The sequence below is a fragment of the Micropterus dolomieu genome, linkage group LG05, assembly GCF_021292245.1.
Source record: "Micropterus dolomieu isolate WLL.071019.BEF.003 ecotype Adirondacks linkage group LG05, ASM2129224v1, whole genome shotgun sequence".
NCBI classification, from domain to species: Eukaryota; Metazoa; Chordata; class Actinopteri; order Centrarchiformes; family Centrarchidae; genus Micropterus; species Micropterus dolomieu.
Genome location: NC_060154.1, coordinates 22,648,839 through 22,669,081, shown reverse-complemented (window position 1 = coordinate 22,669,081; position 20,243 = coordinate 22,648,839). Strand labels below are relative to the sequence as shown.

Genomic DNA, 20,243 nt, shown 5'->3' with positions numbered 1-20,243 from the left:
ACATACATACATACATACATACATACATACATACATACATGCACATCTGTTGTATTAAGATCAGGAAGTCCTACTCTGAACCTCCACACAACCCCACATGCCTTGCTCTCGCTCTCCCTCTTTTTTGACTTCACGCACACACATTCACACAGGGACCGAGTAGGTACGGTTGCTATGGGAACGGTTGGTCAGAGTTTACCAGAGGGGAAACAAACAAAGTACTGTTCATGAAAGCAGGTTGTTCCATGCAGAAGGAGCAGTGATACTGTGTGTATGTGTGTGTCCAAATGGGGTGTGTGTGTGTCATGTCTAGTGATTAGATACTTACGTGTGTGTGTGTGTGTGTGTGTGTGTGTGAAGCCATGGATACTGCATCCTTTTATGTCTTTGTCCTTTACACCAATACCTTAGTGCTGCTATAGATCTGCTATTATTTACAGTACCTTCATAAAAGTTCTCAGTGGGAGGTAGACGTTCAGCAACTGCAGCTTTCTAAGGAAATCGATGATGTCTGTGAGCCCATATGGCAACATGGTGTTGCCTTTTATATGTGACGTGTCCAAGTAACATCATCATCAAGTTCATTTCAATGAGAGATATGCACTTCTATAACAAAGTGGAGCACCTTTGAATGATTTATTAAAATTATTATTATTTTCTCAAATTAATTGATTAATTATTTTGTGTAAATCAGAAAATGGTGGAAAATACCCATCACAGTTTCCTGTAGCCCAGGGCAGATGTCTTGTTTTGTCCAACCAACAGCCCCAAACAAACAAACAAAAAACAACCTCAAAGCCTTGCTTGTTTCTTTACAGGCATTAAGAAACTGCAGTTGAAACAACAGAAAGTGCAATGCAAACAGACTTAGTGGATAAATCAAGACATACGTGAAGTGAAGCATGTTACATACATGTCTACATGAAGCAAACATAAATGTTGTGTTTCCCTCATGTTTTGCAAGTGGTATTCCACCATTTGAGCTGTCGCTGGCGCCCTTTTAATCACGTTAGCTACATCTTCTTCTGCATTCATCTAATGGCACCAACTCCTAATAATAGTGGATGGAAATGGCATTAATTCCCATTTTATTTTGCAGATTTTCTAGAAATTTGGTTTGCGCTATGTTTGACTGGAAACCTGACTTTTGCTTTTGTCTAAGTCACAGCCTGCTGCTCAGTTTTCAGCCCTCTCAGTTTCTTCTTCCTTAGAATTATATGCTGCATCTCCTCTCCTCTGCTCTGGAAAAGTAGGTCTCGTGGTAGTTGGATGCCACGTCATCCGAGTCATAAACAGCAGCAACCACCACAGTTCTCATTTTCTGTCATTCCCCTTTCTCCAAACTTCTCCACTCTCCCTCTTCTGAGGCGTATGAACAAAATGCATCTAAACTCAAAAGCAGCATATGAACCGCTGCATTTTTCCCCATAAACATGCCACCATGCCTTCCTCACTCCGTCTGTGCCCCCACCCACTTTAATACCTCTTTAGCCCTGCACTCGGCTGCTTGAGCAGTATTTATTGCCTCTTGTCTCTTTTAGTCTCAGTTTCTCCTTTTTATTTTTTCCCCCTGAAATAAACAAGCCCAATGCCATGGGGCAAAACACCCCCAACGCCAACACCTCCACCCCCCCACCCCCTTCTCCGCCCACTGTTCCCTCTGTCCCTCGCTCCTTCAGCACTGACAGATAGACAAACGTACTGTTCTCTGTTTCTTTGCCTTTCACCTCTCAAACCTCCCTCCATCCATCCTGCCGGACGGGTACAATGCAGGCGCTCTATCCTGCGGCAGGGAGAATGCAGCCCTGAACTAACAATATCACCAAGGCTGCCTGAATGCCGCCGAGTCCCATTGTGCTCTGTCAGAGGGGAGTTAACACCCATGTCTGAGCCCAATGAATAGTATTATTGTGTCTGAGACATGCACCGCACCCCCAGTCCCCATCCATGTCCCCCTAACTCAGCTCGCCCCCCTCTCCCAAACTTGCCCCTCTTGTCCCAACAGTGTAACCCCCCCACACCACTCTCGCACCCCCTTCGCTCTTTCCTTAACAGACAGCTCTAACCAAAGCCTTGCCAGCCCACCGACTCTAAACCTCTGCACTTTACTTCTCTATTCCCCTGGCAGTCGGCCCGTGGGTTTTAGTCTCTTTTTCAGGCCTGCAGAGGGGTGGAGAGAGTCGGACAGAAGGGCTGTCACAGCTCTGTGGTGGCTGCAGCGAGGATATTTTGGAGATTGTGTGGTTGGTGCAGCGCGGTGCAATGTTGGGTGGTGGGGGGTTGAATTTGGCCACGGCTCTTTCTCTGTTGAGGAACACAATGGGACTGTGAATCCTCAAAGAAATGTTCCCCCCCAACTGCTATTATCATAAGAAGAGGGCTGCTGAACCCATTTGAATAATTTTAGATGATACAAAAGCTGAGATGTTTTCTTTGACAAAGTTTCTATAGAGCACTACTGGTCTGGCCAAAACATTTCCATTCCTTCACACTCACTATAGCGCAAATGGAGAAGGGTGATGGAAGGGTAGTTTGAAATATTCTGTCAGTTTTAAATGTTGATTTTGTTATTTTTAACCATTAAGGTCAAATAAATATAAAACTCAGTGGGCTTGTGCAGCTACGGAGAGCAAAAGAGGGTGACTGCTGAAGAGAAACTTTTCCTGTAAATATTTCTAATGTATTCTATTGACGCAGTGGTGATTTTTATAATGGGCCCACTCTTGCTATATTTTGCTATCTGCAGCACATCAGAATCTAATAGCTGAGAGTACCTTTGGCAGACAGTATCTCTCTGCCTGACACACTTAACTCTCAGGCCTCCAATCCCAGCAGTTTCTGCTCTCCAAGGTTAGCAGGTTCACATTACCAGCTGAGAGAGGATGCCAGAATCCTCACCCCCGACTTCTCGCTGATCAAAGACCAGGATTGACATTCAGAGTGGGTAAAATGCTGAAAGTTAAGATTAACTTGTTTTTTCTCCATCTCTGTCTCTGGCTGTTTGTGTAGAGCAGGAAGAAGAAGAGGAGGAGGAGGAGGAGGAGGAGGAGGCAGTGGAGGAGGAAAAAGAGAAGCAGAGTGGGTGGAAGGATGGAAGGAGAGAAGGATAGAAGCAGTTCGAGGAGGTGGTTCGAAGCGGATGAACCCAGAGCAGGTGAACACAGCTGTGGATCGCCATGGGCTCTCTGGCTGCCTTCCTCCTGTGGCCCCAGCGCTGCAAACAGGGGTCCCGGGGAGTTGGCAGGGGCCAGCCAAAGCTGCGGCAGAGTGGGCAGGCTAGGCCAGCCAAGCCAGGAGAGAGGCAGGTGAGGCGGGTGAGCCGAGCTCTCATCCCCGCCGGCTAGGAGCCTCCGCGGCAGAGTGGAGCAGCGCGGAGCAGCAGAAATCAATACAGAGGAGAGAGGCTAGCAGAGGTTGCCCAGCACCGCCTGCAGGCCTCGGAGCCCAGGGACCAACCACCACCACTGCTCCCAGCTCCTCTATCCATCTGTCTTTCTATCTTTCTCCAACAGTCCCAGCACCAGCCAGGGCCAGGGCCCTAACCCTGCAACCGCCCCACACGCAGTGTGTGTGTCAGTGTGTAAAATGGAGAGAAAAAGGGAGAGGGAAGAGACAGAGAGAGTCTTTGTGTGTGGTTCAGCCAGAGGGGTTTTTGCTGCGTCCAACACCACTTGATAAAACTTTGCCAGAGAGACAAGGAGACAGCGAGGGAGGGAGAGAAACGGAAGAAGAAGAAGACAGGACGTCGAAGGTCTCTTTTCTTCCAGCTCCCTCCCTCTTATTACTCATTCCACCTTAACTGTTTGAATAAGGATCCATGGGAGACTGTACACAGGACGTTACTGCCCACTTCCAAGCACATAGAACGCAATATTCCTAAGATCACATGAGCCAGGATGAAAGGACAATTTGAACTTTTTCTCTCATCCACTGTATCAGACACAACCTGTCTTTTCGCTTTAGATTTTCTTATCCTCACAACAGCAGCTCCCATCAGAGGATATGGCAGTGCAGTATTGATCTATAAGGTGGAAGAGAGGAAGGCGGGCCTGGGCTTTCATACTCAGTGTGTGTGTATGTGTGATGTGTGTGGAAATAGCACTAAGTAAGTCCACTTACTGCTGTGCAGCAGGAATCCCATGGCAGCACAAGTGAATGGCTGCTAATTGAATGAGAGATGAAAAGGACAGTAGTTGTACCTGTTCAGTGCCCCCCCCCCCCCCCTCCTGTCTGATACTACTTGGTTTTTTGTGTGAATTTTTTCCCCTCCACGTTTACAGAAGTCCTTCTCCACACAAAGAGACTCGCTTTACAGATGTTTTAGCAAAATCCTCAGGAATGAAATACCTCAACATCAGTGTAGAGGTGAATGCCTTCAGTAGAAAACACAGCGGAGAAAAATACCTTTTCATGCAGTGGTAGAAACATCCGGCTGAAAACTTTTGAGAGGTCATGCCACGTTCTGTACATATTTATGGATTTGGAAGGACATTGCAGGCCAGATGACATGAAAGCATGAAAACGTTAACAGAGATTACATCGGGATTCATGTGGTGAGTACAGTGTTTTCATTTAATTGCTTGTTCTGTGGTAACTAATACCATTTATATGACTCTGAAAGCCACATTGTGCTAAGGAAGGAGAATAAGAACAGAAATAAGAAATATTTCCCCTTCTGGTAACATTGTTATGATAAGGTACCATCTCTGCTCAGAGGTGTATGTGTGTTTTTAAAGTGAACACAGACACGTTACGTTGTAGTTGATCCTCCTCAGTCAGTTTTCAACATGAGCCCTGGGCTGTGATCATACTGTCACTGACTGTTGGAGGAGTTCGTTGTTGTTGCCTGTACCAGGGAGGGTATTAAAGCGCAACTCCCCCTCGCCTGCCAATCTCCTGGCACACAGAGAGAGACTGGTGCCTCTGTACGCCTCAGCCTGGCAGCGACCCATGCTTACAAAATGGCCGATTCCTGTCTGCCAGCTGTCTCCCTCAGCCAAGATGGCGCTCGGTCGCTTTTTAATGCCCGCTGTTTGCCATCTGCCCCCTAATTGCTAACGGCTATGCAAATATCTTGTAATTGCATTTGCATGTGCTTAATCCTAACCCCTCCCCTTCGGCTGTAAATAATACCGCTAGCGTAAAAGGAAAAAAGGAAACGCAGTCCTGCGCGTTTGCTGATTGAATACACAGCAGGAACAATTAGCTCTGTTGTTGCCCTCCTCTTTACTTTTCTTTAAGCTCACCTTATGCAAATCATTGATAGCATATTCTTGCTTTTGACGCTAGCTGAAAAATGGAGCGTAACCCAGTCTTTCTCTGAGCGACTCATTGGGAGACGCTCATGTGTCTTCTCATTGTGCCATATGTGACATCTGTGGTTGGCTGCATTACTGGTACCCTACCTCCTCTGACAGGCAAAGCCCACACTGTAAAGGAGAGCAGGAGCGAGGGAGAGGCATAATATAATGACCTCATTAGCATGCTCAGCACTCCCTGCTATAGGCCCTGGTGTGCTGCTGCGCCGTGGGACCCACGGGTGTACGCCCTTCTCACAGCACTCAGCATGCAACATTGTGTTCTCCCCACACAATGCGGCGCTTCATACAGGCTTTATTACGCCTTGTCAAAGCGCAGGGGGATCAGGGGTATCAGTGCAGAAGCAGCAGGATACGGGCTGTGTACGTGGAACAGGAGATGTATTGGTGCTTTATGGTCTTAATGTGGTGTTAGCTGTGCTGATGGATCCTCTGTTGTTGCTGTTGTGCACTGACATGTGTGTTTATGTTTGTGTGTGTCTGGGGTCTATAGTTGTGTGTTTGTGCAATTGTCCGTTTCATTGTGAACTCCCGTGGCATTCGTGGCCGTTTTCACCTGTCAGTGCTAATTACTGGAGAAAGCGATTTGGTGAATGGTGTCCTGGAAATAAGCTATCATCCACTCTGAAGACTGGCAGTATAGTATCTGTTGTCGGTCTGTAGTAGTGTTGCCATGAACTTCACAGCAAGGACAAGAGGACGACAAACACACACACGCTCTCTGTCTCAGTAAGAGCCCATGACAAAGGGCAAATATTTCTAAATAGTTGCTTATGGTACAACAAATTACATGGCTATGTTTTGTCCTTGATATCTGTATGGGGGATTTGGAATTAAATTATCTTTTTTAGTCGTGTGGTAACCAGTGCTGTCATTTACCCATCCACAAAAGGCTGGTTCACTCCTGTTATCGTCTTCTGTATCAGACTCAGGCTGCATTAATCAAGCTTCTCCGTCTAATCAGCCCATAGTGACACTGATGAGGCTGGGGTGGGGTGGTTAGTGTAAAGATCCCATGCTAGCTGTAGTTAGCCTGGAGGTGCTGCAAGCTACTGTATCTTTTTTGTGGGCAGAAATGGCAGTGAAAAACAGACGGTCTCAAATCCACTCGCGTTCAGACATGCTAGATTGAAATGATTTCATTCATCCGTTTAATTGTGTATTTTCATTTAGCAGTTTTTACCCTCCAGATTAATAATTCTAGGGTTTGCGGAAAACCTAGCTAAGTTTCGGAAAGAGTTAGAAAAACAGGTTGACGAGTAAAAGGCAGGGAGTGAAAGAGAGAAAAAAGGAAAGGCAGACCTGTCAAACCTGTCATCTAATCTTGAATGTAGATGTTTGTGTGGGCACTGTGGAAGGGTGCTCTTGGCAGAGGAAGAGGGATGGAGGACAAGCCCAGGGAGGTGGGTGTTAAGTCTTTCTAAGAAGAAAGAGTAGAGAGTCGTGGATCATGGGGGATCAACTGGGTGGAGCCGTGTTATTCTCATTTGCATATTCAAATCAAACAAGGGGGGACCATATGTTTTATGAAGCACCAGATGAACATAACACCGGACCATGTATGCCAGTCAGCCGCACATACCGAATGAACACACACAGACCCACAGACACACACACACACACACACACACACACACACACACACACACACACACACACACACACACACACTTGCATGCTATTCCATATCATGTATATATGAATGTGTCCATTCACGCTTACTCAGAGGAAAAAAAGGCCATGCCCTCCAACACCATCTCCTGCAGAAAGCTTTTATGTTAATAACAGTTATAGTCATGCATGTAACTATGCTGCTGCAAATATGCATAATACAGCAGAAAGAGAACAGGCAGAAAGGTACAGTAGACCTGGCTTTAGGTGGACATGCTGCATGTGCATAAATATAGTAGTCTGTGTATTTGTATGTCTGTGTTTGAGACACTTATTCACACACAATATCCACTCTTTCCATTCTCATAGGCTTTAAAGCCAAAGACCGTCAACAGCAAAGCCACATATAGGAGTGTTCCACGTGCCTCCTACACTCAAGTAATAACCAAATGGTTTTCTCAAATATATTTCTTAATTATATAGATGATGGGCTTTCGAGTCCGCTAAAATATATATAATTCTGTCTAAATTATCCAAATTAATTAAAGAATAGTAACAACATTTTGTTAAAGTAAAAAGGTATTCTGATAAGATCGTTGCATGATTAAAAACATTATTTAGAGTAAAACTGTAAACTCTCCCCCAACATGAACTTCACCATATTATGTTCATTTGTTTGTGTGTGTGTGATTGTCCAGTCCGCTGCAGCTTTCCTCATTCAGACTGCCCACTGCTTTTTATTTGCTTAGGTATTGATTGAATGTGTTCCACCCACAGAAGTAATAGTTGCTGAAAGCATTTACAGCCATCGCTCAATTTATTCTCTTTTTGTCTTTGTCGAGACCGAACAAATAAGTGATTGGTTCTCTCTCGAAACACTTTATCATCCAAATGAAAAATGAAATTTGAATAGGCGTTTTGATGTCTTTTAAATACAGCATGAAAGGTAAATCGGTCATTTTTGATTTACCATTTTGAGGGAACTCCCTCATATGAAGTTTTCCTTATATGATGTTAAAATTGCATTAACTGTGTTTGATATGTGGAAGGAATGACATTTCATTTCGAACAGAGTGCAGACCCCAAAAGATCAAAATGGCTTTTTTTAAATGCACATTTATTTTGTTTTATTTTATTTCATTTTTATCCATTTTTACACACACACACACACACACACACACACACACACACACACACACACACACACACACACACACACACACACACACACACACACACACACACACACACACACACTAATATATATATATATATATGTGTGTGTATGTATGTATACTCACTTTCAATCTTGCAACACTGTTGTAAAAGCTAGATAACTATCCATTATTTCTGATAAATTTTGACATTTTGTAATTGTCAATTGCAATATCAATTTCTTAAACAGTATGCCTGGCTGTGATTAAATGATTCATATTTCTTTTAAGTAAAAATTTTTTCTGCTTCTGTAAGTAAGAACTACCATTTCATTTGTCAAGATCCACTTGGCAGACCAAAGTAAATTCATTTCATTGATGCTCAACCAAATTCCTTACTGTATGTGAAACTGCCCTCCTTAGGAAGTAATTCCTGAGTCAAGTGTTGCTGCTGCTACTGCTGTTTCCTCAGAGCTGCAACACTGAGCCCCAAGTCTGATTATAGACTCAGGAAAAACAGTCAGGCATTTATCCAAGTCACTGATTATGTCATTTCAACAGGCTGCAAACACTCAGAAGGGCTAGACAGCTCTGAAGGGAGAATTATGAAGCCGGAGTGGAATAGAGGCTGTATGAAAAGGAAATGAAAATGGAGTAGTGCTGTATGTGTGATTAAACTGCCTGCTCGCCGGCAAAAGGCCACGCTGCTGTAGCACAGGCCTGAGATTTGGCCGTAATGAAAATGTGAAGGTGGAGGGGTTTGAACCCCCCGAATGACGTGTATATTTACACGCGCACACACACACACCCTTACACATACATTACATAGTGTATGTATGTGCTCATTCTGAATGGTTTATATGAATGAGGCATCGAGAGAGACTGCAGATGCGGTGTGAGATGTAAAGCAGAGAGGAATAGAACTGCGTGGAAAGAAAGAGAAGCTTCCTGAATTGAAAATAAAACGTTCAGATCAATGTTTAGCAGGTAACTAATACAAACCAGAGATAATCCTGGAACAGACAGGACCATGACGGCCACATAAATATTAAATTGCACCATTCAGATGCAGAGAGAACATCCCAGTAATCAAGCGTGGGAACAGGCTAAATAAATAGAAGATGAGGGGTCTGTGCAGTGGAGGGGGGTCGTGGTTAGTTCGTGGCTAGACAGCCCAGCTGCACTGACTTCCATTCAGAAACAGGTTAGGAAGAACCTCAAGGGTCAAGGTCAGGGGTGTGTGGTGGGGAGGGTATCAGCGCAATGTAGAGCTGTGTGTGTGATTCATCTGCCGTTCATCCCCGGCTGGCTGGATAACTGTCTGTAAGCTGCCTCTGTGTTTGCTTATTTTATAAGCTGCTTCTTATTGCTTCGCTCCAGGGACAACTTGAGCTGAGAAGCAGGGGAACCCAACCCCCTTTAGCCAGCCTCTGGCCAGTCTCCAGCCGGCCCTGAGCCAAATCGAGCAGAAATCAGTCCTGCAGCCCAGTCAACCCCCTGGTCAAACAACCCCCAGCCAAACCCAGTCAAACCCAGTCAGACACTTTGACAACCCCACTTGTCTGTCTCAGTCTGCTGCCTCCTGTAATTTAACATGTTGGCTCGGGCTTCATCGTTCATGCACGCCACTATCAGAAATGTATGTCATTCATTGCGTGTACCTGTTTTGAGTGCTTTGGCATGTGGAAATTATTTTAAATCGTCACATATTAAATATTCAGATCAAATTTCTGTTCTCATACAGTGTGCTGTATCTTAGTCTGGGGCCATTTGCTAAATTCATGAGTTGCTTAGTCATGAGTCACTTTATTATTTTTTTTTAAAGGAAGCCGTCCATCAATAGCAATCCTCTTTACCGGTGAAATGCTGCCGGTCACTGTATCATTGCCATTTCATCGAGTCATCTGAGAGGCGAGTTTGCGGCACGTTACGCCGCTTTGAAATAAACAGTGTAAGCCCTTTAAGAGGAGGGACTGCAGCACATGAGGAGGGGAGAGGAAAGGAGAAAGAGGGGATGTGGACGACGGCAAGGAAGAGAGAGGACCGAGGAAGAGAGGAGAAAGGGGAGAAATGGAGAGGAGCGGAGCCACAAGCTAACCCACCCTGCGGTAGCCTGCCTCCATTCTTCATCGGGGACTTATGCTTCGTTAGACTGTCTGAAAGAAAGACCCGCTTTCCCTCATCACCTCAATAGGCTAGTCCCCCTTCTCTTCCATAGCCTGGAGGGTTCTCCTATAAAAACCCGCCTCCCTTACCCCATGTTTGCCTGCCCATTTCTGCCTCCGTCTCCTAATCATCTCAACTCTTGCTGAAATCAAGCTTTAGTAACGGCAGTTTTGTGAGCCCCTCTGGTCCGGTCCCCCACCTCCCATCATCCTCCGATCCCCACCAGCTCCCCTTCTCTGCTCATTCACTCTCACCTTGGTCAGACACACCACCCACCCACTGCTTAAATCCCTATCAGCATGTCAAGTAAATGTCTGCCCAGCTGGGGTTGACACACACACACACACACACCCATGCTAAAATATAAATGCACTGCACACACAATCTTTCGCTTGCTTCTGGGGTTTAGCCTTCCTCCCTGCTGACCCTTTTCACCCATGTTTTGCTCTCTTCCCCTTCTCGCCGCCTCTCTTTCCCCTTCTGCCTCTCCTCAGGCACTGATCTGACAGGATGGTTTGGCGAGCTGACTATATCTGCGAGAGGTTTATCACAGGGTTTCACTGCGCTCCTTCTGTTGCCTACCTGTTTTTTTTTTTATTTTCAAAATTAAAGTGCTTTCTCCAAAAGCCGCTCCGTACCTTAGGCCATGCTCACCTTTACATCCCATATATTTGATTAAAAGGTTACAGGAATCCTATCCTCTAAATTTGTTACAGTAAAATCTGGTCAGTTTATCTCCTAATAAAATCTGGAGCTGAAATATCTGTGCGGCGTGTTATGAAATAAGGTCTCATATCTGCAGTATTTTGAAGTCACTCTACTACCAAATATCCTTACAGGATTTTTCTTCCCAGAAAGAACAAAAAAAAAAATCAACAAATTGCATTCTTTTATCTACCTCAGTTATACCATTTTTTTTTTTTTTTTTTTTTACAAAACCAGCAGCATTACATTGTGATTAAGAGAGTTGTTATATGTAGAGATCAGATTTGGCTGTTGTGTCTACATTGTCACAAACTTCTTCTCCTACCAGCCAAAGTCTAAGTCTGGTTGTAAAAATGATTTGTGTAATTTGTGTTTATTTAGCTGTCATACCCTCTGTATTATTCCCCTGCATGTGTCCTTGGTTCATATACACTGCTGATTCCATTAACATAAAGGAGGACAGGGAACACTGAGCTCCCTGCAGACTTTAAAAAGCACAATGCTCCCCTGTTTCTTCCCAGAATAAAGTGACCGTTTCCCCTTTTATTCACACCCCTTCCCCTCCCCTTACCTCCGCACCACATTTCAATCATCACTTGCTTTCAATCATGATATTTGGGGACAACGATGAGCAGGGTGCATCCTCAGCAGTGCCTCTGTCAACGTAGCACAATCTTTATGTAAATGTATTCAGATGCATTCTTAGCCCCGTAGACCATCATCTCTGCTGGATGGTGGTTGAGGGCTGTTCAGTCATATTTTCTCCTGTAGCAGGCAAAAAAAAACACGGCTGGCGAAGCACACGGCAAGGTGGACCCCTGCCAACGCGCCTCAGAAACCCCCTATTAAACCCTATGTTTATATTGGGGCTGTGATTTACAAATGTGCGTTTTCTTGCCTTTAGGCATGTGCACCCCCTATGTCGTTCTGCTTTTTCATCAGGCGCACAGCAGACAGCAATAGAATTGCGAGAACGGGGTCCTTGCTGCATGTGTGCTGCGAGATGGGAAGGGGAGGGGAGCGAGAGAGCGAGAAGAGGTGTGTGTGTGTGAGTGTGTGTGTGCATTTTCTCATCTTAGTGGGTGCTCTCCTCTGGAGCCCAGTGCTCTGTTCATATTGAGATATTTCCTGAGCGCGTTGACACAATTATGCACACCCGAACACACACACACACACACTGTTCCTCCTGTCCTCCTCAGCTCTGGTTCATCACTAATGTTCTGAACTTGACTCTCAGCAAGTTCATTGTTATTCATTTCACTGTCATCCTGAGCACCCTGTGAGACTGACTAAGTCTCTATCCCAGGTTTCCCAGCAAAGACTGTGTTTGAGACACACACACACACACACACACACACACACACACACACACACACACACACACACACACAAACCTATTGTTTCAGCAGCAGGATGTCTGTAGTCCTCTGGGTGTAGGTGTGTGCTGACTGTATCAGAGGACACTGTGAGACGCTGCAGTTTGTCAATGACCTGGTTCCGCTGCAACCAACTACTGCAAAGTTCAGTTCTCAGGTGATTAGATACAGCGAGAGCAGATGTACAGAGTCTTCCGCGCAGGATTGTATTGTCTTTATTTTGGCGAGGCATTGAGGGTGGATGCTAAATATTGAGTTTCAAGTTTCATTTATTAATGTTTGACAAAGCAGGGGCAGCATAGAAACACAGTAAATCCTGAAATAAATCAGACATAACAGTGATCAACATAATAGGCAAAAGAATGAAATAAAGATCATAAAATAAATAGGTTATTTATAAAACATTTTAAGAGCACCAGGAATAAAGGAAAATCCATGTCTTTTGGTTCTAATCATAGCTCTACTAATTCCCTGCGCTGACAAAGGGAGTATAATCTGATTTTCTGTTTGACTGCTAATAATTTCCATCTGTGTTCATTTTATATCACATAGAAGCAAATAAAACTCTCACTTGAACTTTTTAGGTGCTTTAAAGTTTTCTTATATCCCATGAAAAAAAACAACAATTTCTTGAGCCTTCTTTTTTCCCTCTTATTCTGTTGCCCTTCTCTGTCTCGTTTCTGTCTTTCTTTCTTTCTTTCTATTTTTTTTTTACTTTCTCCTTCTGGCACAAGAAAACCAGGGGCAGCAGTTTGCTTAACTGAGTCCATAAAGAGGCGTTTTAAGAAGCTGTGTTAACAGACCAACAAAGCTTTAAATGTGACCCCCTCTGTGAGGGGGTGGTTCCCATAGGGATGTAGCGTGGCGCTCCATTGGCAGGCCTCTATCCGGCCTCTCATTCAGCCCAACGCTCAGTCACGGCCACTTATGGTAGGAGGGAAAATCACACAATTCAGCCCAGGCCTGATCCAATGACATGTTTTTTTAATGAGGTGGCTCTATGTCTTTGTTTGGGCACCAAATTCATGTCCAGACCTGCGCCTGAATAAGATGCAAGGCCATGGCCAGGCATAACGTACCAAAAAGAAGCACAAAGAGCCTGGCTTCTGTTGAGCCAGTGAATAGCTCTCTACTTTGCACTGTTCCTCATGAGAACCTCACTGGCAGCAAGCATGCAGATTCTGAGAATTTATTAAAAAGTTTAATTTCTTATTGCTTGCAGTGTTTTGTGCAATGTCATCTGTATAAATCTCATTTTAAAATTGTGGGATGAAAGGTGTGCGGTGCTGAAGGACAAGATTAAACCTCTTGTTTATTTTTAACAGAAGAAAGTGGCGCTCCAAAAAAAAAAGCACCAATTCTAGCCCCTCCAGTTATTTTTTCCAGGGTCGTACACAGAGAGATTTCTTTTTCTTTAATTTTCACCGGCCCGAGTGTCTTTTTCACAAGACGCCACACCATATATCACACATATATGTGCATGTGTCATATGGTGTGTGTACATCTGCGGGCGAGCCAGGCGCTCACTGGCTTGTATGTTCAGGGGTGAGGACTGTCATTAAACTGTCTGCCTGCATCACCAGACTCAACCATCACCCTGCCTGGCTGTCCATTCTGGGCTCTTGAACAACACACACACACAGATTCACTTGGCCATCAGCCAGGATTCACATACACAAAGCATACACCATGTCTCCTCACATTTGACACACAACTGGTGTAAGATTTGGATGGCTGACATTGATGCTGATTTTGATCTTACATCTGCAGACAGCTAATACTTTGTGCCAGTATTTACCTTAATTTTTTGAATTTCATGCCAAATAAATCACAAACACACAGTGTTCCCACGTAGAATTTTCTTATTTGCAGGGAAATATTTTTTTTTAGATCAGTGGTACCCAACAGTTTTGGCTTATAGAAGCTTACATTAAGCAACCTCTACTTGTGAGCCCTCATAACGAAAATGTGAGAATATGAGCAAAAAAAGTTTTCCATATTTTACAAGAAAATAAAATTGAGAAAGGTTTGAAAAAAAAATACATTTTGTATAACAAAGATTTATTTTTCTTTTCTTTTTTAAAAATCCCTTTACTCACCTGGGACCCTTCAGATTTGTGTAGGGCCCCTTTGGGTGTCCCGACTCCCAGATTTGCAACCGCTGGTTCAGATCATTGTGTGACATTAAACATTTACATTGAAACCCAGAGTAATGAAAGACTTCTGGGGTGAATTAGTAGTTTCGTAACGCAAGACTACTACGTCCAGTTGCAGTCTTTGATGAATTTATTTATTAAATAATAACAACAATAAACTAAATTCATTAAAATTTTATTAAATATGCAAAATAAAATAAAAACCCACACCATTTAACACCACAACACACTACTCTAGCCCAATGAATCTGCCTGCCTGGATGCTGAAGTACTCTTCTAGCCTCTAAAACAACCAACCCATCAGCCAGACTACTTGTCTCTCACTTAGTCCAACTCACGTGTCACGTTCAAGGTTGTGGTAATGGGGAATTAGTATGCAGAGAAGCAGACAGAAGGCCATGTGGATCTAATAGGTAGCCAGACTGGAGAAGAAGACTGGAATGGGGTGGGGGGAGAATGGGGAGGGAGTTAAGCACGGCCTCTCACTCACTTCTCGTCCTCCTATCCTCCCGCTTGCCTTCCTTCTCCTCTTCATCGCCTCGTTCCCCATGCCCTGTCCCAAACCTTAATGGGACGTCAGACGGACAGCCTTGCCTGAATTGAGCAGGGAGAGCGGCCTCCACCCCCCTTGTTGTCTCTCCGAAAAAAAGAAACACCCCCATCCCCCCACCTTCCCCCCTTCCCCTCTCTCTCTCAGACTGCTAGCACCCATAGCTGCTCCTTGGTTCTGAGGGGTATTGAGGGGGTCCCAGACACCCTCCACTCTTCAGCCCCTTCAGCCTAACTCTGCATAAATTAGGCACGTCTCCCTGGTGTCTCGTCAGCCGGTCGGGGCACCCCTGGCCCCGGGTCTGCCGTCTCCCAATCTGCTGCTCTTCTCCCCTCATGCTGTCACCTTCTGGCTCCCTCCACCTCCCCCATCTACTGTATTCTTTCAATCCCCGACTTCCTCAAGCTCAAATCGCGCCCTTCCTTTAAGTATCATCTCCTTTCTCGTGTTTGCAATTTCTTTCAAAATCACTATGGCTTCCTCCACTTCCTCTTCTTCTTTTCCCCCCTAAATCCCTTGGTGGACACTCACTCCCACCTTACCTGCTTTATATTCTCCACATTCTCTCTCTCTATCTCTACTTTTCTTATCCTTCCAGCACTGTTACCCAGATCAGCCAAGCGCTCTCCTCTTCTCTCCTCTTCTCTCCTCTCCTTTTCAGCCAGGATATTGTTTACATCTGTCTTGCTAATCACTGGCAGAGCCTCTCTAGACCTCACAGATGTTGCAATAATACAGGGGATTAGTGGGCTTAACACTCGGGCTTATTTGGGGAGTTTTCCCGATGGCCTGGCAGGGGAGCCCGTCAGCTCCTCTGAATTTGACCTTTTTCCTGTTTCGCTCTGTGCCGAGATCCTACAGTCCCGCTTCTCTTTGATTTGTGATTTTTTTTCTTTTTTTTTTTTTACAAGCGTCTGGCATGCTGATGTTGTTTTATCCAGATTGGTGCTCTCACTTCCTGCAGCTACATCAATGCTTGGGTTAAATGCAATTACAGAGCTAAACTGCTTGACATATGACAGGGAGTACAAAGGTTTAGCAACAAATACTACTGTTTTTTTAGCTTCTCGTTCACCTGCTGCAGTTTGAAAAAATATAATGCCCACAAAATAAGCTGTGCATATTCGTACCATTTACATTATAAAATATTTTATCGATTAAAGCTGCCTTTACTGATTTATTTGTATTTCTCCGTTATCCTTGCAACACTATGATGTAGCTAGCTAGCACTGTGTTAGCTGCTTTCTCTGCTCACCATGGTGACGCATGAACCTCCCCAGTCTCCTCTGCTCTTCTCTTTAACTCAGCGCTGAAATATAATTAGATGGCCCTCTCAAACTCAGCATCTCTGCTGCTTCTCTGTGCGTCACGCAGTGTGACCGAGTCCTGTTTTATGACCAAGCAGATCCAGTGTCTGAGACACTCGCTGTGTGTGTGTGTGTGTGTGTGTGTGCGTGTCTTTGGGGTCAATGTATTTCTGTCTGGATCCTAATCCCAAAGGTGATATTAGTCTGGTAGGGGGCAACCCATCCCCCCGTGTGTGTGTGTGTGTGTGTGTGTGTGTGTGTTTGTGCTGCAGGCGTTGGTTTCAGCCAGGAAGCTCAGACAGGCTCTGCCTTGACCTTTGACCCATGACTGTCTACTAGCTCAGGGGTCATGCACACCATTGATACAGACAGCTGATAGACGCACAAACAAACACACATGCACACACGTATGTGCACAAACGCGCGGCCTCTCCCCCCTTGCAGTAAACATTAACAGTTTGGTGTGTCTGGAGAGATGATGACACAAACAGCATCATCCCAGCTAGTTGTATGCAGAGAGCGCATGTGCATGTGATTTAAGCACAGATAGTGATTCCTCATTTTCATTCTGCTGGATATCCAAGCATAGCGATTAATTTTATTTTGTTTGAGGACACCCAGAATTAGAGACTTGCATAATTTAAGGAGTCTTCTTTTGATCAATCACACTTTTTTATTTGCTTATGTCTTCACAGATGCAGCGTGCCAACAATTTCACCACGGAGATGAAAAGCAACAATTGAGCTTCCACCATTGGACCTTACTCTGACAAAGCACATATGCCGTCTGTAACCTATTTCTCTGAACATGTTTTCCACATATGGAAAATGCCACCTCTGCACTCGTGAGAACAATCAGACACACAGTGTCAGAGTTTGATTATCAGTTCTCTAGTCTGCGGTCTTCGTGGATGTGGACAGGTAAGTTGGAGCTTCTGAGAGGTAAGTTTAGAGGTTGAATCAATTTAAAAGCTGTCTGATGTGTAAAATGGAGCTGCCGTGCAATATTTTCCAAAATTAGTTTCATTAGATATGGATTACTATATTTGAGACCAATTTTAGGTCGGATATTGGATGAGAGCCCAAGGGGTCCTTCTTTTTCCTAAGTAATTTACCTTCAAGTATTTAACTGGAAAATTGTTTGACAAGAGTTTGTCGCTGTTAAATTACTTTCCCCTTTTCTGTGGGATGTTATGTACTTGCACATATTTATAGAAACTTTTTCATAGTGTAATGAACTAATTTATCATCAAATTTTGGATGAGATAGCAGAATGCCAAAAAATGTTGCCCTGATATGATATGTTTCAATAAAGTGGAACAATTTGTGAAATGAAAATTTGTCTGTCTTGTTTTTTTCTTCCATTTCCTATTTAATTTATGTGTTTCTATGTATGTCACTAATGGTTGTTTTATGGCTGCGATTATACCTGAACCTCACAGTTAAAGGACTACTATTACTATTAATTATAACTTCTTGTGTATCCACAGCTTGATGTATCTTATTCCTCTGTGCAACAGAGCCCCGTTGTTGTCAAACTGTTAAAAACACATTAATGAGACACATCCTGATGTGTCCGTTCATTACAATAAACAAATTAACTGTAGCTTATTTCAAGTCAGCCCCACATTCTGTCCTAAATACTCACTAGAGATCCAAATATATATTCCTATACGGCTGAAAATAGTCCCAAACAAAAACAGTATTTACTCCTGTTTGAATCAATTTTTCTAAAAAAACTACAGTGCCCAACAGTTTTTGTAATTTTTTAAAACGTTTTTTTAAAAATTAAACTATATAACTGTGACCTGACCGGGAAAGCTGGTCTGAAAGTATTCAGAGACGGTCTAAGGAATTGTTGGATGGGAGCTATTTGGGACAATGGGACAACCATGGGACAATAACAGAAATATAGAATATTGCCAGCCAGTGATGCGTCATATACAAGTATCATCTCAGATGTGGTATGAGAAGCTGTGGGAGCCTGTTCACTTCGATTACTCTGATTATTCCAACAGTGGCTGAAGGGTTGTAAGGGGAACAGTTAAACCTAGTGGCCTAAATCTGTGGTGTCAATTAGGTGCTTTTGTGTGTGAGCAGCAGGGGTGTTGAAACGAGTTGCTGGAGCTGAAGGAAACTCTGAACAATGACACACACACACACACACACACACACACACACACACACACACACACACACACACACTCTTGTCCTATGTTTTGTGGGGGATCACACCTCCTTTTGTTTTCCCCCAACAGCCAGCGGAGGCGATGCCCCAATGCCCCCGGTGTGCTCCACTGCTCTGGCTGAAATGGGCTCCCTTCTCCCCTATGGCCCCCCACTCTCCCCTGACAACACTGTCCCCTCGCTCGCTATGGGTTCCCCCAGCCCTTGCCCTCCCCCTGACTGGTTCTGACCTGAAATAAGGGCAAGGCAAGCCTCCATGGCTAGGCCAGTATAAAAGGAGATCTGTGTGTGTGTGTGTGTGTGTGTATATGTTTGCGTGCCCCTGTGCACCATGGCCCTGAAAGAAAGTAGGAGATTATCCCATTCTGTGTGTCCAGTCACCAGTGCAGTATTGACCATGGTGGGCCACCCAGGGAGCGTCCAGCCAGCCGTGAGATGGCCTGATATACATGCTTACTGGCCATGCTAGATTCCCCCACTCTCACCAGGGAGAAGGCCTAAACCCAACGGGGTGGACGCTTTCTGAAGACACTGGAGCCTGTGTGCGGAGTGACCCACCCTCCATACCCAGATGCTCACACACACACACACACGCACAAACCCACACACACACATTTCAGCGTAGCCTCCATACAGTGAAAGACATTGCCATCGGGTCGTTTTCTGTGTCCTGTGAGGCGAGGCGGGGGTCATTGGCAAGGTGGAAAACCTCTTTAATGGTGGGAATGATACCATAACACCTATAGATAGAGTTACGGATCATGTCACACACAGTTTGTATACAGTGTACAACTCTGACAGCGAGGCCTGCTCATTCCTAATTGTAAATGTGAAGGCGACTGTGAAAAAAATGTAGCTTGTGTTGAAAGATAGATTTACTTGTTTCTTTTTTTTATTTTTACCACATACTTATATATACTTTACATATTCATACATAACTGATCTATATTTATTCTTTTCTTTTAATATGGCCGTACAACACCCTTTTGCTCACTCCAAAATATATTATAGTCCATTAATTTCCCCAGGATTTGCTATTCTACATGTACTGATGGCACCATCAGTACATGTAAACCAAGAAATACAGTAAATAAAACACATCATATTTAAATTTTTGTGAATTAAACTTAAAGCTTTTTACCTTCCAAACATACAGATTAAAAACACTTCCCCTTAGTGTTTATTAGAACGCTTTCCAACCGGTCCACTACGCTGATTTGTAACAGCTCAGTAAAAGCAGCTCATTATTTACCTTAACAAACCCACAGGGGTCAACTAATTGTCTTTTAATTGCTCAGCTGTTTGTTTGTGGATGGAGAGTCTGTAACATCCTGGCCCTTTAACAACACAAAAGGCCTCTAACAGCAGGACAGAGATGCACAAAGCTCACTAGCAGTAAAAACAAATAAGAGAAACTAACACACACTCCTTCCTATAAATTGGGATGATTAAGGAGTTATGGTGTCACAATAAAGCAATGGAAATGAGAAAATGTAATTTATTCTTTCTTTGTTTTGATTTGATTTTTCCTTGATAAGCTAAACATGTTGGAATAAACAGGCTGCCATTTAAAATGATGAAAGTGTTTACATTAAATACATTTGTATCATGTTATTTATGCAATGTAAAGAATAAAAAGTTTCATATTTCTGCTGTAATAAACGTGGGCCTTCAGGTTTTTTAGCATATATATATATATATATATATATATATA

The 20,243-nt window shown here is 43.9% G+C and overlaps 1 long non-coding RNA gene across 1 annotated transcript in view; it reads left to right on the top strand.

Annotated features, from left to right (window-relative positions):
* The window catches only part of LOC123971250, a 43,558-nt gene extending 25,939 nt beyond the window's left edge, over positions 1-17,619 (top strand). Inside the window, exons 3-4 of the long non-coding RNA XR_006825148.1 lie at positions 3,010-4,553; positions 17,039-17,619. This is a non-coding gene — a long non-coding RNA (uncharacterized LOC123971250). The remainder of the gene's footprint in view (positions 1-3,009; positions 4,554-17,038) is intronic.
* Positions 17,620-20,243: the final 2,624 nt, after the last annotated feature.